Source organism: Stegodyphus dumicola, chromosome X2, assembly GCF_044657685.1.
Source record: "Stegodyphus dumicola isolate Sdum_Otavi_A_Nest chromosome X2, ASM4465768v1".
NCBI classification, from domain to species: Eukaryota; Metazoa; Arthropoda; class Arachnida; order Araneae; family Eresidae; genus Stegodyphus; species Stegodyphus dumicola.
The window spans coordinates 105,505,913-105,527,358 of record NC_140781.1 but is presented as its reverse complement, the minus strand read 5'-3'; the positions used below and the strand labels follow the sequence as shown (position 1 = coordinate 105,527,358).

General features: G+C 33.5%; 1 long non-coding RNA gene across 8 annotated transcripts in view; it reads right to left on the bottom strand.

Annotated features, from left to right (window-relative positions):
* LOC146992863 (uncharacterized) overlaps positions 1–12,569 on the bottom strand; it is a 47,699-nt gene extending 35,130 nt beyond the window's left edge. Inside the window, exons 1-3 of one of the 8 annotated variants that reach the window (XR_015039229.1) lie at positions 12,428–12,569; positions 10,850–10,956; positions 316–378 (exon numbers count right to left, since the gene is read on the bottom strand). This is a non-coding gene — a long non-coding RNA (uncharacterized LOC146992863). The other 7 variants (XR_015039231.1, XR_015039230.1, XR_015039235.1 and 4 more) reach the window with 7 other exon arrangements.
* Between the last annotated feature and the right edge of the window lie 8,877 nt (positions 12,570–21,446).

The window sequence follows — 21,446 nt, the reverse complement described above, 5'->3', positions numbered from 1 at the left end:
AAATACACTGATGTGCTGTTTATTTATGGGAATGGATTTTCGCCATTATCATACAAAGGAAAATATCTCGTTAGATGTATAAATGCAACACTTTGATTGTTTTAAAAAAAAACTCTTATGCACTGACGTGCTATAAAATGCACTGGGAAATTTTCCGTAACCGGCCCTTGGCTATTTTTTGGCCGCCATCTTGGATTTCAAAAACGCGCCTTCCAAGATGGCGGCCAATATTGTTTTCCCTGTCCGAGGGAAATCGGACAGGGAAAACAACTCTGACCTACCAAACCTGGAAAGAACAAGAAAAAACGAACTTACCGAATTTATGATGCCATCCTGAAGGCTACTCATCGCTGTTCCTTCAGATATCTATCAGGATACCTGCAAATAATAAGAAAAACAAAATATAATATTTTTTTGCTGAGCACAAGTTTAAGAAATATTAAATGAAATTGTTTAAATTACATTAAATACAACTGCTTAGCAGAAATGCAAATTATAAAAAATATATATATAATATTTTTTTGCTGGGCAAAAGTTTAAGAAATAATAAACGAAATTGCTTAAATTACATTAAATACAACTGCTTAATATTTTCAAATATGCGATTATAAAAAAAAATATATATATAATATTTTTTTGCTGGGCAAAAGTTTAAGAAATAATAAACGAAATTGCTTAAATTACATTAAATACAACTACTTAATGTTTTCAAATATACGATTTGCAGAAATCAGCTTTACAATATAGTTTCATGCTTTAAAACTAAAAGAAATATCTATCATAAAATTAATCAAGAAACCTACTCTTTTATAAATACATAAACTATTTTTATAAATCTAGAAATACTTAAAAACGCTTAAAACATACAGTAAAAGCAAAAAAAAAAAATTCTCAGTATCGTAAGTAAGGGATAAGTTAAGTAATCGTTTTAAACTACGAATTTACTTTATTCTCGTTAGCATCCTCTGACAATATATGAAATTAAATTTAATTTATATCATAATATATATAAATAATAATATTAAATTGCATTAATAACAAATTAGCACTTACTTTGTACACGAGACATCCTTTCCGCGCGCGATCGATTAGACAAGACAGACAGACAGACAAAGTAGACAGATGTCTTGTTTTGCACCCGCTAAGTCTTTCTGCACCGATGGGCGAAAAATCAAGCATAGGTGCTAAGGAAAGGTATATAGAAAGAGGGGCAATTTCGTATTTGAGGAGAGTAAAAAGGAACTTCGTACATCTTGTACGAGTTCAAAAGGCCAGGAAGAAAAGATGGGACAAAATAAAATTTAAAATAAATGGCCCAAAAATAATAGAGGGAAAAAGAAAAAAAAAAAAAAAAGAGGGGCCTATAGAAAGATAAGGAAAAGAAGTAGAAAATATCCTAAAATACGATTGTGTCCATGAGTGTAGTTAAAAGGAGAAGAAACTGTCTTCATTTACAATAAATAGTGTCTCACAAGTGTGTTTGGTAATGGTGAATAGATGTGTTACTGGGGAAAAAACAAATATTGACGGTGTTAAAATGCTTCGTATCAAGGTATTTAGCATGGAATATAAAGTAATATGTACGCTTGCATCCTGAGATATCAACAAAGGTCATCAAACAAAAGTATATATTAATTTAACCAAAGTAACTTATGCTACTTTCATTCTCAACATTTTCATACATTTTTCAAAAAGCAGCAGCAGACTAACAAACATAGAACCATATACAATACAAGACCACAACCGCATACACCCAAAATAAATAAATAAATAAATAAAATAATATATATATATATATATGTGTGTGTGTGTGTAAATTACTGAGTATATGTATTAAAAACACAAATTAAACAGTATTTATTAATTTAACTATCATAATTTATTACAAGATTAATTATTTTACTATCATAATTTATTACTACTTAAATAATGTTAATATAACACAATGAGGCACACTGTTATTTATATATAAGCTCATAGTTCTAAAAATTCATTTAAGGCGGTGAAGAATAAACCATCCCTTACATATGGACATTTAACAGATAGCAAAGAACAGTATGAGAAAAAATCGGTGAGGTATAATATTATTTAAAGGCGAAACTATATTCAAGCGATCTAGAAAGAAAAGAGAATCCAGAAGATCCGAGAGGGAAATAGCGCGATGCCCAAATTATCCCCCTCATCCCCAAATTTTCCCTCTCTCGAGATGTAAGTGTTGTCAGACGTGAACTGATAACGCTGGCGTCTGTTTCGATTTGATACACAAAGGAAGCCACAAGCAATGGCAATTTCAAGTATTTTTTAATGCTTTAAACTAATGAAAAATTAAGATTTATTGATTTAAAGGCACTTATTTATAGAAATTTGATTTAGTTTAGATGAAAGAAAAGTACTTATCTTAAAATTCCAGGCTTTTGGAGTATATCCTTACATTGTCCGCTGTTTTATTCTCGTCAACATCGGAGCCGAAATTCATTGGAATGATATAGGTTTTGTAGGGGAAAAATAAACATTTTTCAAAGAAATTTAATTGATAATCACCAAGAGGAAAGGAAAAATTTTCACTTTTTTACGGAGCGCAGCGATCGTGCTGCCGCTTGCCTCGGTGATCACACAGCCCCTTCCGCGCGATCGATTTGGCGCCCAAAGTTACGGTTGCAGTGAACGATGAACTCGGATCGTTAAGTTAATAATTTTGGCAAAATTTATTAAGAAGTTCTGCAAGTTCTTGTAAATAGAATTATTGAAATTAGAACTGCTATTTATTGCCAATAAACAAATATAAAATTGTTACATAGTATAATTTTTCTTATATTCCTACTCTTATGTTTATTCACAATCTACATTTGATTATATTTAAGGTCTTGTTTTTACAGTTCAGAATGTATAATTAATAATACTGCTTTCTAATTTGATTAAAATAAAATACAGTAAATTATTTCAAACAGAATGGTATAGGTTATTTCGCTGCAAACAATTATACTAAATATACTTATTTATGTACATTTGAGAATTTAGCGCCGAGCAGTTATTAATCATCCATGATGCTCTTCTGTCTGCCTATTTACAATTCTAAATTACATTTTTGGAAAGAAAAATTAAATTCAAGATTAAAAAAACTTTTTTTTTAATGAAAATGTAACTTTTTTAAAAGCTTCATTTATTAGCTAGAATGATTCCAGTTTACTTATCTGTATTATCACAGTGAATCAAATATTATTACTGGCTTATCAAACATTAATAACAGTATAAATAGAGCTTTGGCCCGATTGAATAAACGTAAGAAGACCAGCTAACAAAACTTGTAGCCGCATAATAGGGTTTTAAAAACGATGTTTGAAATTTCAGCTAATTTCTGTAATGCAAATCCGTCATTAACTCCACATGGATTGCCAAATATTTACAAAGGCACCTTCAATTTCGTAGCTTAATAGTAGCTACTTTTGCAGTTATTCCAGCAAGCCCTAGATCAGAAACAACAGCCATTTAATGCACATTGGTCTCAAGTGTCTTTCCAGTGCAGGATTTACGTATAAGCTACACATATAAGCTACTATTATATATAGCTTAGGACCCCCACTTTCTTCGCCCCCCTAAAATTAAAATATAGTATAACAGACTTATAAAGGGCCCTATATTTCAAACAGCCTAGAGCCTTATCAAGTCTAAATCTAGCTTTGTGTCTTCCTCAGAAAGGAATTCGTGCTAAATAATTCATGTGAATATGGGAGCTTCGACAGAGGTTCATCATGCCCCAACCCATTGCTTTACAAAATTTCACTTAATACTCACATGCATGAATGACGTAATGGGCTGGAGCCACTCGGGTTGGAATCATAAACAGTGGCTCAGAGTCATGGGATTATCTTCAGAAATCATGTGAAATCTCGCCTACAAAAATCTTACTCTCCCATCTTGGGTAGTAGTAGGTATAGGCTCAGTAAACAGTCATCCACTTACATATTAAAAATGGCGAAGCGGTGTCACGCAACATGGGACTGAGTAGCAGTGAGTTCATCTGAATCCACAGTCTGCGCTGAGATCTAGAAGACCTCTTTATAAGAAAGGAGGAAAACTGAACTTACATAAGTGCATCCTTATGTAAGTTCAATTTTTGTTTTCATTACTGACTAATTAATTAAGCAAAGGATCAAATAAATCTTCGGCACCTTTATGCAAATTCACTTTACTGGACTTTATCATCTATAAATACAGCTTCTAAATTCTAGATCACAAGGGCTCTGTTAAAAGAATCAAGCAAGCCAACTAGATATCTAGTTTGCCTTGAATCAAGATGGTTTGATAAGGAGTACATCATAACTGGGCCGTTCCTAGGCCATTAGATGCCCGAGTACATTCGAGATTGCCGCCCCCAAATTTAAAACAAAATGCTCAATGATTAATAAAATTTATATTTCATACTCACTAAGTACTTACATATGACACATTGTATAACAAGTACTGACATAATATGACAAGTATTTACAATGAATTTGAAATATTTAGGTATCGCGGAAGTCCGGCCGCCCCTGATTTTCGAAGCCCGCTTACTTTTACGCTCTCCACCTTCACTAGGAACGGCCCTGCATCATAAAGATACTTGCACACCTGTGCAAATCGCTGTTGTTTGATAATCCTTGTTACCTAAAGAAATTGTTAGAAATGCGCCTGCCTTGAAGACGAGTGTCCCTGATGAGTATCATTTTCTAACTTCAGAAAAGCACTCTTCATAAAAGTGCATACTTATGTAAGTTCAATTTTTGTTTTCATTACTGACTAGCAGTGGAGTAGCTAGGGTGGGGCAAGGGAGGACATATATCCCCTGGCGCAGAATTCAGGGGGCGCGAAATTAATGTTACGAAATTTTAGAATGAAATGTTTTCCGTTCTTGACACAGAGAAAGGGGCGCAAAATCTTCGGTTGTCCCCGGGCGCCGAAAACCCTAGCTACGCCTCTTCTGACTAATTAATTAAGCGAAGGATCAAATAAATCTTCGGCACCTTTATGCAAATTCACTTCACTGGACTTTGTATAAATGTACCCTTTGAGAAATGTGTGACGAGCGTTTCCGTAGAAAGATCTTGTTTTTCACAAAAGTGCCGAAAATTAATTCCATCCACTGCATCATTAATTAATTAATCTGCAATGCAAATGAAAACCCCATTCGCATAAAGAGACCTGCCTTAAATTGTCCGTATCCTTACAGAGGTTGCATTTTTCAAAATTACAGATTGATTTTTTGTAAGGTTCACATGCCTTTATGCCAAGGCACCCTTACAAAGAATTTTATTTTTTCGAACAGCGATCGATCTTTATAAAGGTGTATTCACCATTATATCTGGGTGCTATTATGAAGGTGTCTCTAAGAACCACCGCAAAAAAATACCATACATCGCAGATTATCATCGCAATAACTGGGCACATTGCAGATAAAATTAAAGAAAGGCAAGGTGAGCTGCATAATATCCATTGATTCTAGATACTCCTGTTGGAGCCACAATTGCATATATGTTTGTGCATTTTAATTTTGGTATAAGCATATACACAGCTTCCATAACATGCGACCCATCCTCCTATATACCAGGTGTTTCGGTTGATCTTTGCCATTTGACATTCTATATTCTTACCCTGAAGAGACCATGTTCATTGAAACAGGTTCTGATGCAAATGTGCAAACATTAATATTATGATACACATGTGGTTGGGCACCTTTTCCCATACATTCTTACAGTGGCTCCTCCATTGCCGTCAGCTGTTTGATACACGAAGTGAATGTCTGCAAACTCTGAATTCGTAAAACGGTATATACTCTGTGGTTGGAATCAGAAAGCTCTCCAAGTGCCTACCAGGAGCACTGGTACTAAATACAGATTTATCTGTTTTTCCATTTCTGGCCTTGTTGCTCCATATAAATACGGTTTATTTCGTTTGATTTTTATTAAAGATGAGTCAGCCTGTATATATAACAGAAAGATGAATTGTATTTTGCGATGCATATGAGAGGTTATCTTTAAAGTGGGGGAACTTAACAAAGCAAGGTTATTCGTAATTATGTCATAACGAAAAAAAAATTGTTTTTAATATTATATAATCCTAACTAATATTATAAATGCGAATGCGAGTTTGTTTGTGCGTTTGTTTATTACCCTTTCACTTTTTAATTACTTAACCGATCACCATGAAATTTTCAAGAAAGATGAGAAAAGGTTATAGGCTATATAATGTAACTTATCAGTTGAAACTTAAACTATACAATAAGTTTTATAGTTAAAATGATTGCCGTTGTATAAACATTAAATGTTAAACGATATAAAAGTTTGTCTGCGCGCACAGGTACTTGGCTTGTCTATAAAATGTTTGCGTGGTTTAAGCCACGCAAACATTTTATAGACAATAAATATTTAATAAACATTTTATTTATAACCTTTTCTAATATACAGGGGCATAGCTAGAGTTTCCAGCGCCTGGGGACAACTGAAGCATTTGCGCCCCATTCTATGTGCCAAAAATGGAAAACATTTCATTCAAAAATTTCGTAGCATCAACAAGGCGCCCCTTGGATGCTGGGCCCAGAGACAGATAGCCTCACCCTAGCTACGCCACTGCTAATATATCAAAAATATTTCTTGAAAATTTCATGATGATCCGTTAAGTAATTAAGGCGTGAAAGCGTAACATTTATAAATTTTTCCTTGTTTAATTTTATTATTTGAAATCCTTCAGGATTTACGGGTTTCGGGTCATCTTTCACAAAAATTTCTCAGTCATTAAGAAAATATACGTAGCAGTTTTACTAGATTTCATGGCGATACACTCCACGTAAATACAAAATATCCGCGGTCTATAGGTATAGAAGAAGGGCAGTATTTACTGAAATTTTACGCAGAGTGTATTTTTAAAATTCACGCGAAGTTAAAACTTATTTAAGGACATTAACGCGAGCGAAGCCGTGGATAAAAGCTAGTAAAACTATAAAACATGAAGCCACATTAAATTAATTAACTGGAAAACAAGGGGCCCACCAGCGGCCGAGCGGTAACGTCGCTGAACACTGGTAGTTCGGTCCGAGGTTCGAATCCCGCGAACGGGCTGGCTGCATGGGTGTTTTCGTGGTTTTCCCCATGTGTGACGTGTATACGAGCCAGTTTCCCTTAAAAAGTCCTCCACGAAGGCATCCCTCCCTTAATGCAGATAGCCCTCGAGTGCTTTGCCGTAATTTAATAAGCCAAACGAAGTCTGAGAAAAACTAATCATTATTAATAGGAAGAGTTATAGGTATTTTTTCCTCTTTAAAGCGGTCTTTAATGGTATAATTGGAAGCCCGCCCGCCTAGAAATCATGAGGTTAGGAGTTCGAAACTCGGCGAGGGCAACGTATATTTTCCCTGCCTATTGGCGCCTGAAGTAAAATGTGGTAGCCTATAATATGTCACTATCAGGATTTAGCAACTGATCCTTACCTTCCTTGTCGCCCTAGAAGTGGGGGAGAATGCAAGGAATTTTCTCCTTTATTACCGCAATGGAAAATTTGGCTAGGGTATTGCACCTTTTTCATATTCTGGCTAGGCAGAAGAGTACCAGGGGGAGCAGAACAGCCAGGCCACTGATTAAGAGGAGAGGCCTCCGAAGAACCTTAAGTTTTTAAGTACAGTCAAAAGTCGTTAATTCGGACACCCATAATTCGGAATGATCTATAATCCGGACCTCAAAACTAAAAAACTTTCTGCGCATGCGCCGCGTTGACACATGCGCATAGGCGTTTACGCGTGCGCGTAAGACCTTTTACGACTGCGCATATGAGTGTGCGCAAGTGCAGAATACGTTTTCGCGTGCGCGTTTTATGTATAATGGACGTATAAGCTAAAATTATCTAATTATCTATTTCAGTTAATGTTGATGATTGCGTTGTTCCTTAATTTTCGAATTGGATCCGGCTTATTATTTTTTGCAGACTGTAAGAGCAATTTTATAAAAGTAAGCTTAAACTTTCGATTATATCAAATAGAATTTCCGATATATATTTGTTAATATGTAAAGGATCTAAAGCGAAAGTATGTTTTGAAATCCGAAATCTGTTTATCAATTTCACGCTGCTCGGCGGGGGAAACGCCGCGCGGCGGGCGCGTAATGAATTGGAAGTTGATCTGTCAACACTATCCTTATCTTCAGGGCAGATGTTTTTATTTTATTTGGCTTATAACTGAAGATCAGATGTTTTTATTTTATTTGGCTTATAATTCCTTACCAAATGTAGTATTTCATCTCGATATGCTCCGTCTTTGATATGATTTAAAACAAATTCCTCGTCATTATAATTCGCTTCCGATAGCGAAGAAAAGTAACAGAGGTTATTGAAAACGAAAAAATTTCGATTGACAAATTAGTCGGTGTTCTTGACACAGCAATTATAGGACTTGAACAGCGGAACTTTGTAACTGAACAAGAAATTATGTCTGTTTAATAGAATTAAAGAGAAAGTATTATCACATGGAACGAAGCAAAACTTAAACAACTTACATTGAAAGAAATGTTTATTTAAGTAAACAAATAAATATTAAGCTTTTTCTTTTTGCAAATTTTGATACCCTTTAGATCATAATTGCTCTTTATTTCATAAATTACGGTTTCATATTTTTAATTTTAGAATTTCTGCATGCAATCTTACAAGATTTAAACTGATGATCTATAATCCGGAAAAATCGATAATCCGGAATCGCCGAAGTCCCGACGAGTCCGGATTAACGACTTTTGACTGTATATATTTAAAAAAAATGAAGCTAAAATGTGGTCTGTATTGGGAGAATCAATCCCTAACTCATAATTGGCACTAAAGATATCTTTGGGACGGTGTATGTTTCAGTTGTTCCATGCTAGAGAAGCTTTTTGAAGTTGAAGTGGATTAAAAGCTATCTTCGATCAACAAGGTGCCAAGATTTAATGGCTTGTCAGTCTTTTTGCATTGAACATACGGTAGCTAAACATGTTAATGAATTTTTGACAAAACTATAAACAAACTTTCGTAAGTCAAAATTCACTAAAAACAGTTATAGCTTTTTTATTTTTAGAAAAGTTAACAATATTTTTTAAATCATCAAAAATAGCTGATTAATAAGCATTTTTAAATATAAATTTGTTTTCTAAATGTAATTTTCCCCCTTAATCTTAAGACTTGCTTTTCAAATCAATTCAAATATTTAATTTTAATTAAATAAATGTTAATTTTATATTTGTGTTGACATTTTGTATGGTGATCATTCCGATATAGGGTGACCAAGTGAGATTTCCATCCTGAGCATCGATAATTAAGTCTGGCACTGCAGATAGAATTTTGCATATTTGCCCTATTTCTTACTTTGACAAATGTAATGATTTTACAAAATTACATGTTCTATTTGCACAACTTTTCCATCCTTAGATCAGTCAATATACTAAGCAAAAAACCTATTTCAAAGATTCTGCGTGTGTGTATTTATATTTTATTTAAGCTAATAGAAAATATTTAATAATGGAAATTTCCTTCATCCAGAGTCAGTTTACAATCCATAAAAGATAATAAGATTAATACCAGTAATAATGTATAAATAATGTAAATAATGAGTAAAATGCATAATATATTTTAATAAATGAAGCTGGAAATTGCAGATGTGTGAATTGACATTCTTCAGCTTTATTACTTTTGAACTTTAACAAATTAATATTTAAGTACTAAAAATTAAATATAACACAGTTACAGCTCTGAAGCTATGTGACAGATGCGACGAGCGAAAGCTCTGAAGTCAGATTCCATTCAGTCTGGGTTGTATTTATTTTGCATATAAAACAATACATGTGAATTCTAGTTAAATAGAACCAATGACTAAAAAGCACTTGTTTTAAAAAATACATAATAAAAATGTATTTTTCATATTACATATCAATACAAAATAGCATATTAAAATAAAGTCGTAGCTGCCCGGATGGTATAGTGATTAGGGAAGCCTGAGTACAATACTGAGGGACCCGGGTTCGAATAACGAACAAGGCATGGATGTAAATTATCTGTCCCTTCATAGGAGGCAAAGGTGGCCTGCCTATTAGGTGCCTCCATAATAGATCACCATATCTGATTTTAGGAGTGGCCAATGCCGGCATAGGCAAGCATCCACCATTGGAAACAAAAAGTACATGTGCAAGAAATGGAGTTATTCTGATGCTAATGGTTTCATAAAATTAATTATTCTTTTCTGATAACTCGATTCATAATTATAATGTGGGGAAAAAAGAAGAAATATAGAATATCAAATCCCATTTACTTTCCTGAACCAAAGTATGAAAGTAACAGCACAGTGTATAAAAATGTTGAACAACTGCATCGTCTGTTAACACAGTTATAACTGAAGTACTGTTTTGAAGAAGGGTATGGAGTTTTATGGCAATTAGCATATACTTTGATGCTTCTTATTTCATTAAAGCTAATTCTTATATATAGGCATAGTAATGTTTTCATTAGCATTTTATGAATTATTGACAATTTCAAAACAACAAGTATAAATATGCAAAATAAAATAAGGAGCTGTACGACTTAAAGCTCATATAAATTGGAATACCTTATGTTGGAGCATTGCTGAACTCATACTTAAAACAGAATAAAATGATAAATGAAAATCAAAACACTACTATATATGCACTGTATGTTACTTCCTTATTAAAGCAGACAGTCTGGATATATTTAAATGTTACAAGTTACAAATTTGGTGATTCAATCAGCTTATTTTGTTATGGTGTCTTTATTAAACAATAATCAAATGTCACCTATGGATATTCTAATATATTTTAAGAACATTAGGCTTAAATAAAAAGTTAAACTTTACCTTTCTGGATTTTGGAAAGCCTAACAGATTTCAGTTCACAAAAGTCCCATTTATTGCTATTACAGGCCACACATCGAGCAAAAGCTTTCATTGAAGGGCAGTTCAACCTGAAAAAAGAAATTAAATCACCATTTAAAATTTCATGATCAGGGTAACAATACAAAGGTTTAGCACTTGGCTTATAAATAATCCTGCTCTTTCAGAAAAATTTAATTGCCATGACAATAGATTTAGGTTGGTAACTTATTTCTGTAAAAAAATGTTATGCCCTTTCCAGGAAAAACATGAGCACACATATTTACCATATAACATATTCCTCGAAGTATAACACAATGGCTTCAAATCACATTAATTAGAAAGTTTGATTTCATTTCTGCTTTAACCAGGTTGCCTTCATGGCCATATGACATACAATATATTCTTTAAAATAAAGACTAATGTAACAGATTCAAATAACAAATTTAAAAGTTTTGCCCCGTAAGTGAAAACATAACTTTGTGAAATAAATCTTGCATCCAATTTAAGGCCATGAGAACTGATGTTTGACAAATACTAAAGAAAGTTTATTTATATTTTTGTTGCATTAGACATGAACCTGATTTAATCAAAAAAACTTTAATATGGGGGATAGGTTGGAATAGCTTTAACTTCTTTGATAAGCTGAAGCATGTTTAGAACAAAATGTTTTAATGACAAGTAAATTTCCATCATTTGCAAATCATTATATTATTAGAAAATACATTTTAATGAGATACTAACAACTATGACATTTTATGCATAAAAAGAGTAAAAATTAAGCCAGTTATCATTTGGCTTTGTGGTGTCATCGAAGCTTTGCTTCTTCTCCCAGCATAAATTCTTTGGTGGTACACTACTATACTGTCAACAATATTGTTTTCATATTAGTTCCACAACAGTAAATTAACATGTTCCAGTTCAGAGTTTGAATGCATCTGAAATGTTTTGTGCACAGTTTGAATTTAAGAAAAATCTCTTTCTTTCAGACTTATATTTTCAGCTTAATATTCTAATGATTTACTTTTTTTGAAATCATATACTACAGCTATATCCATTTGACTCTGAAGGGAAGATTAACAATTTTTATCTTCTTATATCCTACCCATATATCTTTCTTTCTAAGTAGCTATGTGCAGAGTTAAAAAATGTATAGACATATAAAAATAATAAGGATAGCTTAATTATTTTTATTGAGAAAAATTAAATGTGCATAGCTATATATGTAAGAATACATAATTAAATTAGTCCAAATCATATTTAATGCATCTCCATATCTATTTTAATATTTTCATTTAATATGTATTTAAATGCACTAATCATTTTATCATTAGAATTCTAGTAACAGTAAGAAAAAAGCTATAATAAATTAAATGCTGTTGTTGTTGGTATCATTTTAACTTTGCCCAGTTTGTCTTCATGGCAATAGCAATATTTATAACATATATAATACCTAAAAAAGGAACATTTTGTTATGTTAATAATAATAATTTGCTGCATTTTTTAACTCCCCAAACCCCATAAACGTTTTGCGAAAATATAAAAAACTTTATTTTCTTTTACCGTAATAATCCGTAATGTTCGTTGCGAAAATATAAAAAACTTTTATTTTCTTTTACCGTAATGTTCGAAAAATAAACCCCATAAACGTTTTGCGAAAATATGAACTAATAATGATTTGCGACTTTCAAACTTTATTTTCTGTTACCGTAATGTTCGAAAAGTAAACAGAAAATTTCCCTTTTCCTTCTTCAGGAAAATTCCCTGTGTGGGTTGCAACAATTATCAGGGTTACCATATTCTGGCGCACGTACGCTCACTTCCGATGTAAACAAATCCGCAATTTTGCCAAGTAGTGTACCACCAAAGAATTTATGCTGGGAGAAGAAGCAAAGCTTCGATGACACCACAAAGCCAAATGATAACTGGCTTAATTTTTACTCTTTTTATGCATAAAATGTCATAGTTGTTAGTATCTCATTAAAATGTATTTTCTAATAATATAATGATTTGCAAATGATGGAAATTTACTTGTCATTAAAACATTTTGTTCTAAACATGCTTCAGCTTATCAAAGAAGTTAAAGCTATTCCAACCTATCCCCCATATTAAAGTTTTTTTGATTAAATCAGGTTCATGTCTAATGCAACAAAAATATAAATAAACTTTCTTTAGTATTTGTCAAACATCAGTTCTCATGGCCTTAAATTGGATGCAAGATTTATTTCACAAAGTTATGTTTTCACTTACGGGGCAAAACTTTTAAATTTGTTATTTGAATCTGTTACATTAGTCTTTATTTTAAAGAATATATTGTATGTCATATGGCCATGAAGGCAACCTGGTTAAAGCAGAAATGAAATCAAACTTTCTAATTAATGTGATTTGAAGCCATTGTGTTATACTTCGAGGAATATGTTATATGGTAAATATGTGTGCTCATGTTTTTCCTGGAAAGGGCATAACATTTTTTTACAGAAATAAGTTACCAACCTAAATCTATTGTCATGGCAATTATTTTTTTCTGAAAGAGCAGGATTATTTATAAGCCAAGTGCTAAACCTTTGTATTGTTACCCTGATCATGAAATTTTAAATGGTGATTTAATTTCTTTTTTCAGGTTAAACTGCCCTTCAATGAAAGCTTTTGCTCGATGTGTGGCCTGTAATAGCAATAAATGGGACTTTTGTGAACTGAAATCTGTTAGGCTTTCCAAAATCCAGAAAGGTAAAGTTTAACTTTTTATTTAAGCCTAATGTTCTTAAAATATATTAGAATATCCATAGGTGACATTTGATTATTGTTTAATAAAGACACCATAACAAAATAAGCTGATTGAATCACCAAATTTGTAACTTGTAACATTTAAATATATCCAGACTGTCTGCTTTAATAAGGAAGTAACATACAGTGCATATATAGTAGTGTTTTGATTTTCATTTATCATTTTATTCTGTTTTAAGTATGAGTTCAGCAATGCTCCAACATAAGGTATTCCAATTTATATGAGCTTTAAGTCGTACAGCTCCTTATTTTATTTTGCATATTTATACTTGTTGTTTTGAAATTGTCAATAATTCATAAAATGCTAATGAAAACATTACTATGCCTATATATAAGAATTAGCTTTAATGAAATAAGAAGCATCAAAGTATATGCTAATTGCCATAAAACTCCATACCCTTCTTCAAAACAGTACTTCAGTTATAACTGTGTTAACAGACGATGCAGTTGTTCAACATTTTTATACACTGTGCTGTTACTTTCATACTTTGGTTCAGGAAAGTAAATGGGATTTGATATTCTATATTTCTTCTTTTTTCCCCACATTATAATTATGAATCGAGTTATCAGAAAAGAATAATTAATTTTATGAAACCATTAGCATCAGAATAACTCCATTTCTTGCACATGTACTTTTTGTTTCCAATGGTGGATGCTTGCCTATGCCGGCATTGGCCACTCCTAAAATCAGATATGGTGATCTATTATGGAGGCACCTAATAGGCAGGCCACCTTTGCCTCCTATGAAGGGACAGATAATTTACATCCATGCCTTGTTCGTTATTCGAACCCGGGTCCCTCAGTATTGTACTCAGGCTTCCCTAATCACTATACCATCCGGGCAGCTACGACTTTATTTTAATATGCTATTTTGTATTGATATGTAATATGAAAAATACATTTTTATTATGTATTTTTTAAAACAAGTGCTTTTTAGTCATTGGTTCTATTTAACTAGAATTCACATGTATTGTTTTATATGCAAAATAAATACAACCCAGACTGAATGGAATCTGACTTCAGAGCTTTCGCTCGTCGCATCTGTCACATAGCTTCAGAGCTGTAACTGTGTTATATTTAATTTTTAGTACTTAAATATTAATTTGTTAAAGTTCAAAAGTAATAAAGCTGAAGAATGTCAATTCACACATCTGCAATTTCCAGCTTCATTTATTAAAATATATTATGCATTTTACTCATTATTTACATTATTTATACATTATTACTGGTATTAATCTTATTATCTTTTATGGATTGTAAACTGACTCTGGATGAAGGAAATTTCCATTATTAAATATTTTCTATTAGCTTAAATAAAATATAAATACACACACGCAGAATCTTTGAAATAGGTTTTTTGCTTAGTATATTGACTGATCTAAGGATGGAAAAGTTGTGCAAATAGAACATGTAATTTTGTAAAATCATTACATTTGTCAAAGTAAGAAATAGGGCAAATATGCAAAATTCTATCTGCAGTGCCAGACTTAATTATCGATGCTCAGGATGGAAATCTCACTTGGTCACCCTATATCGGAATGATCACCATACAAAATGTCAACACAAATATAAAATTAACATTTATTTAATTAAAATTAAATATTTGAATTGATTTGAAAAGCAAGTCTTAAGATTAAGGGGGAAAATTACATTTAGAAAACAAATTTATATTTAAAAATGCTTATTAATCAGCTATTTTTGATGATTTAAAAAATATTGTTAACTTTTCTAAAAATAAAAAAGCTATAACTGTTTTTAGTGAATTTTGACTTACGAAAGTTTGTTTATAGTTTTGTCAAAAATTCATTAACATGTTTAGCTACCGTATGTTCAATGCAAAAAGACTGACAAGCCATTAAATCTTGGCACCTTGTTGATCGAAGATAGCTTTTAATCCACTTCAACTTCAAAAAGCTTCTCTAGCATGGAACAACTGAAACATACACCGTCCCAAAGATATCTTTAGTGCCAATTATGAGTTAGGGATTGATTCTCCCAATACAGACCACATTTTAGCTTCATTTTTTTTTAATATATACAGTCAAAAGTCGTTAATCCGGACTCGTCGGGACTTCGGCGATTCCGGATTATCGATTTTTCCGGATTATAGATCATCAGTTTAAATCTTGTAAGATTGCATGCAGAAATTCTAAAATTAAAAATATGAAACCGTAATTTATGAAATAAAGAGCAATTATGATCTAAAGGGTATCAAAATTTGCAAAAAGAAAAAGCTTAATATTTATTTGTTTACTTAAATAAACATTTCTTTCAATGTAAGTTGTTTAAGTTTTGCTTCGTTCCATGTGATAATACTTTCTCTTTAATTCTATTAAACAGACATAATTTCTTGTTCAGTTACAAAGTTCCGCTGTTCAAGTCCTATAATTGCTGTGTCAAGAACACCGACTAATTTGTCAATCGAAATTTTTTCGTTTTCAATAACCTCTGTTACTTTTCTTCGCTATCGGAAGCGAATTATAATGACGAGGAATTTGTTTTAAATCATATCAAAGACGGAGCATATCGAGATGAAATACTACATTTGGTAAGGAATTATAAGCCAAATAAAATAAAAACATCTGATCTTCAGTTATAAGCCAAATAAAATAAAAACATCTGCCCTGAAGATAAGGATAGTGTTGACAGATCAACTTCCAATTCATTACGCGCCCGCCGCGCGGCGTTTCCCCCGCCGAGCAGCGTGAAATTGATAAACAGATTTCGGATTTCAAAACATACTTTCGCTTTAGATCCTTTACATATTAACAAATATATATCGGAAATTCTATTTGATATAATCGAAAGTTTAAGCTTACTTTTATAAAATTGCTCTTACAGTCTGCAAAAAATAATAAGCCGGATCCAATTCGAAAATTAAGGAACAACGCAATCATCAACATTAACTGAAATAGATAATTAGATAATTTTAGCTTATACGTCCATTATACATAAAACGCGCACGCGAAAACGTATTCTGCACTTGCGCACACTCATATGCGCAGTCGTAAAAGGTCTTACGCGCACGCGTAAACGCCTATGCGCATGTGTCAACGCGGCGCATGCGCAGAAAGTTTTTTAGTTTTGAGGTCCGGATTATAGATCATTCCGAATTATGGGTGTCCGAATTAACGACTTTTGACTGTACTTAAAAACTTAAGGTTCTTCGGAGGCCTCTCCTCTTAATCAGTGGCCTGGCTGTTCTGCTCCCCCTGGTACTCTTCTGCCTAGCCAGAATATGAAAAAGGTGCAATACCCTAGCCAAATTTTCCATTGCGGTAATAAAGGAGAAAATTCCTTGCATTCTCCCCCACTTCTAGGGCGACAAGGAAGGTAAGGATCAGTTGCTAAATCCTGATAGTGACATATTATAGGCTACCACATTTTACTTCAGGCGCCAATAGGCAGGGAAAATATACGTTGCCCTCGCCGAGTTTCGAACTCCTAACCTCATGATTTCTAGGCGGGCGGGCTTCCAATTATACCATTAAAGACCGCTTTAAAGAGGAAAAAATACCTATAACTCTTCCTATTAATAATGATTAGTTTTTCTCAGACTTCGTTTGGCTTATTAAATTACGGCAAAGCACTCGAGGGCTATCTGCATTAAGGGAGGGATGCCTTCGTGGAGGACTTTTTAAGGGAAACTGGCTCGTATACACGTCACACATGGGGAAAACCACGAAAACACCCATGCAGCCAGCCCGTTCGCGGGATTCGAACCTCGGACCGAACTACCAGTGTTCAGCGACGTTACCGCTCGGCCGCTGGTGGGCCCCTTGTTTTCCAGTTAATTAATTTAATGTGGCTTCATGTTTTATAGTTTTACTAGCTTTTATCCACGGCTTCGCTCGCGTTAATGTCCTTAAATAAGTTTTAACTTCGCGTGAATTTTAAAAATACACTCTGCGTAAAATTTCAGTAAATACTGCCCTTCTTCTATACCTATAGACCGCGGATATTTTGTATTTACGTGGAGTGTATCGCCATGAAATCTAGTAAAACTGCTACGTATATTTTCTTAATGACTGAAAAATTTTTGTGAAAGATGACCCGAAACCCGTAAATCCTGAAGGATTTCAAATAATAAAATTAAACAAGGAAAAATTTATAAATGTTACGCTTTCACGCCTTAATTACTTAACGGATCATCATGAAATTTTCAAGAAATATTTTTGATATATTAGCAGTGGCGTAGCTAGGGTGAGGCTATCTGTCTCTGGGCCCAGCATCCAAGGGGCGCCTTGTTGATGCTACGAAATTTTTGAATGAAATGTTTTCCATTTTTGGCACATAGAATGGGGCGCAAATGCTTCAGTTGTCCCCAGGCGCTGGAAACTCTAGCTATGCCCCTGTATATTAGAAAAGGTTATAAATAAAATGTTTATTAAATATTTATTGTCTATAAAATGTTTGCGTGGCTTAAACCACGCAAACATTTTATAGACAAGCCAAGTACCTGTGCGCGCAGACAAACTTTTATATCGTTTAACATTTAATGTTTATACAACGGCAATCATTTTAACTATAAAACTTATTGTATAGTTTAAGTTTCAACTGATAAGTTACATTATATAGCCTATAACCTTTTCTCATCTTTCTTGAAAATTTCATGGTGATCGGTTAAGTAATTAAAAAGTGAAAGGGTAATAAACAAACTCGCATTCGCATTTATAATATTAGTTAGGATTATATAATATTAAAAACAATTTTTTTTTCGTTATGACATAATTACGAATAACCTTGCTTTGTTAAGTTCCCCCACTTTAAAGATAACCTCTCATATGCATCGCAAAATACAATTCATCTTTCTGTTATATATACAGGCTGACTCATCTTTAATAAAAATCAAACGAAATAAACCGTATTTATATGGAGCAACAAGGCCAGAAATGGAAAAACAGATAAATCTGTATTTAGTACCAGTGCTCCTGGTAGGCACTTGGAGAGCTTTCTGATTCCAACCACAGAGTATATACCGTTTTACGAATTCAGAGTTTGCAGACATTCACTTCGTGTATCAAACAGCTGACGGCAATGGAGGAGCCACTGTAAGAATGTATGGGAAAAGGTGCCCAACCACATGTGTATCATAATATTAATGTTTGCACATTTGCATCAGAACCTGTTTCAATGAACATGGTCTCTTCAGGGTAAGAATATAGAATGTCAAATGGCAAAGATCAACCGAAACACCTGGTATATAGGAGGATGGGTCGCATGTTATGGAAGCTGTGTATATGCTTATACCAAAATTAAAATGCACAAACATATATGCAATTGTGGCTCCAACAGGAGTATCTAGAATCAATGGATATTATGCAGCTCACCTTGCCTTTCTTTAATTTTATCTGCAATGTGCCCAGTTATTGCGATGATAATCTGCGATGTATGGTATTTTTTTGCGGTGGTTCTTAGAGACACCTTCATAATAGCACCCAGATATAATGGTGAATACACCTTTATAAAGATCGATCGCTGTTCGAAAAAATAAAATTCTTTGTAAGGGTGCCTTGGCATAAAGGCATGTGAACCTTACAAAAAATCAATCTGTAATTTTGAAAAATGCAACCTCTGTAAGGATACGGACAATTTAAGGCAGGTCTCTTTATGCGAATGGGGTTTTCATTTGCATTGCAGATTAATTAATTAATGATGCAGTGGATGGAATTAATTTTCGGCACTTTTGTGAAAAACAAGATCTTTCTACGGAAACGCTCGTCACACATTTCTCAAAGGGTACATTTATACAAAGTCCAGTGAAGTGAATTTGCATAAAGGTGCCGAAGATTTATTTGATCCTTCGCTTAATTAATTAGTCAGAAGAGGCGTAGCTAGGGTTTTCGGCGCCCGGGGACAACCGAAGATTTTGCGCCCCTTTCTCTGTGTCAAGAACGGAAAACATTTCATTCTAAAATTTCGTAACATTAATTTCGCGCCCCCTGAATTCTGCGCCAGGGGATATATGTCCTCCCTTGCCCCACCCTAGCTACTCCACTGCTAGTCAGTAATGAAAACAAAAATTGAACTTACATAAGTATGCACTTTTATGAAGAGTGCTTTTCTGAAGTTAGAAAATGATACTCATCAGGGACGCTCGTCTTCAAGGCAGGCGCATTTCTAACAATTTCTTTAGGTAACAAGGATTATCAAACAACAGCGATTTGCACAGGTGTGCAAGTATCTTTATGATGCAGGGCCGTTCCTAGTGAAGGTGGAGAGCGTAAAAGTAAGCGGGCTTCGAAAATCAGGGGCGGCCGGACTTCCGCGATACCTAAATATTTCAAATTCATTGTAAATACTTGTCATATTATGTCAGTACTTGTTATACAATGTGTCATATGTAAGTACTTAGTGAGTATGAAATATAAATTTTATTAATCATTGAGCATTTTGTTTTAAATTTGGGGGCGGCAATCTCGAATGTACTCGGGCATCTAATGGCCTAGGAACGGCCCAGTTATGATGTACTCCTTATCAAACCATCTTGATTCAAGGCAAACTAGATATCTATTTGGCTTGCTTGATTCTTTTAACAGAGCCCTTGTGATCTAGAATTTAGAAGCTGTATTTATAGATGATAAAGTCCAGTAAAGTGAATTTGCATAAAGGTGCCGAAGATTTATTTGATCCTTTGCTTAATTAATTAGTCAGTAATGAAAACAAAAATTGAACTTACATAAGGATGCACTTATGTAAGTTCAGTTTTCCTCCTTTCTTATAAAGAGGTCTTCTAGATCTCAGCGCAGACTGTGGATTCAGATGAACTCACTGCTACTCAGTCCCATGTTGCGTGACACCGCTTCGCCATTTTTAATATGTAAGTGGATGACTGTTTACTGAGCCTATACCTACTACTACCCAAGATGGGAGAGTAAGATTTTTGTAGGCGAGATTTCACATGATTTCTGAAGATAATCCCATGACTCTGAGCCACTGTTTATGATTCCAACCCGAGTGGCTCCAGCCCATTACGTCATTCATGCATGTGAGTATTAAGTGAAATTTTGTAAAGCAATGGGTTGGGGCATGATGAACCTCTGTCGAAGCTCCCATATTCACATGAATTATTTAGCACGAATTCCTTTCTGAGGAAGACACAAAGCTAGATTTAGACTTGATAAGGCTCTAGGCTGTTTGAAATATAGGGCCCTTTATAAGTCTGTTATACTATATTTTAATTTTAGGGGGGCGAAGAAAGTGGGGGCCCTAAGCTATATATAATAGTAGCTTATATGTGTAGCTTATACGTAAATCCTGCACTGGAAAGACACTTGAGACCAATGTGCATTAAATGGCTGTTGTTTCTGATCTAGGGCTTGCTGGAATAACTGCAAAAGTAGCTACTATTAAGCTACGAAATTGAAGGTGCCTTTGTAAATATTTGGCAATCCATGTGGAGTTAATGACGGGGATGCATTACAGAAATTAGCTGAAATTTCAAACATCGTTTTTAAAACCCTATTATGCGGCTACAAGTTTTGTTAGCTGGTCTTCTTACGTTTATTCAATCGGGCCAAAGCTCTATTTATACTGTTATTAATGTTTGATAAGCCAGTAATAATATTTGATTCACTGTGATAATACAGATAAGTAAACTGGAATCATTCTAGCTAATAAATGAAGCTTTTAAAAAAGTTACATTTTCATTAAAAAAAAAGTTTTTTTAATCTTGAATTTAATTTTTCTTTCCAAAAATGTAATTTAGAATTGTAAATAGGCAGACAGAAGAGCATCATGGATGATTAATAACTGCTCGGCGCTAAATTCTCAAATGTACATAAATAAGTATATTTAG